A 756-nucleotide genomic window follows, 5' to 3' on the forward strand; every position below is an offset into this window, starting at 1 on the left:
CAGACTCTCACACTGGAATCATCCTGCAATGAATGGTTCAAATGGCCCTGAGCACTATGGGCTTAACATCTATGGTCATCCGTCCCCTAGAACTTAAAACGACTTAAACCTAACTAACCTAAGGACATCACACAACACCCACTCATCACGAAGCAGAGAAAATCGCTAGCCCCACCGGGAATCGAACTCGGGAACCCGGGCACGGGAAGCGAAAACGCTACCGCACGACCACGAGCTGCGGACCTGCAATGAATGTAAGTGAAGAAATGTACTTATGCTCTGCAGTTAGTTTCGTCCTGAAGGTTTTACTGACAACACATTGGCGTGCTGGCAGTAAACAATCACCAACATTTTTATGATTTGCACTGAAACAAGTATGATACACTGGCTCACTAACTATTAATACCTTGGAATTTACCTCTCGTACTCTGCTGAAAGCTCCCTTATGAACTATGATACAGTTGTTAATCTTGAACTTGATCACTGAATGCCTGTATACTCCACTTAATACAAGAAAATATGGCTGTACTACGTATAATAGATTCAGTAGCGTGACCATTATGGACACAGCAATGAGGTAAACGCAGCCTACAACATTATGTACGTAAAATGTATTGTTTCTAGCGCAAATAAAAGATTAAAGGAAGTTTTTTACGCACATGTATGTTTCTAGGGGCCATCTCGGAAGCCGAAACTATTTTCACTAGCAGGTTGCCTAACTAAAGTACTTGATTCCCAATAATTTGCATAATTATT

Source organism: Schistocerca gregaria, chromosome 2 (genome assembly GCF_023897955.1).
Source record: "Schistocerca gregaria isolate iqSchGreg1 chromosome 2, iqSchGreg1.2, whole genome shotgun sequence".
NCBI classification, from domain to species: domain Eukaryota; kingdom Metazoa; phylum Arthropoda; class Insecta; order Orthoptera; family Acrididae; genus Schistocerca; species Schistocerca gregaria.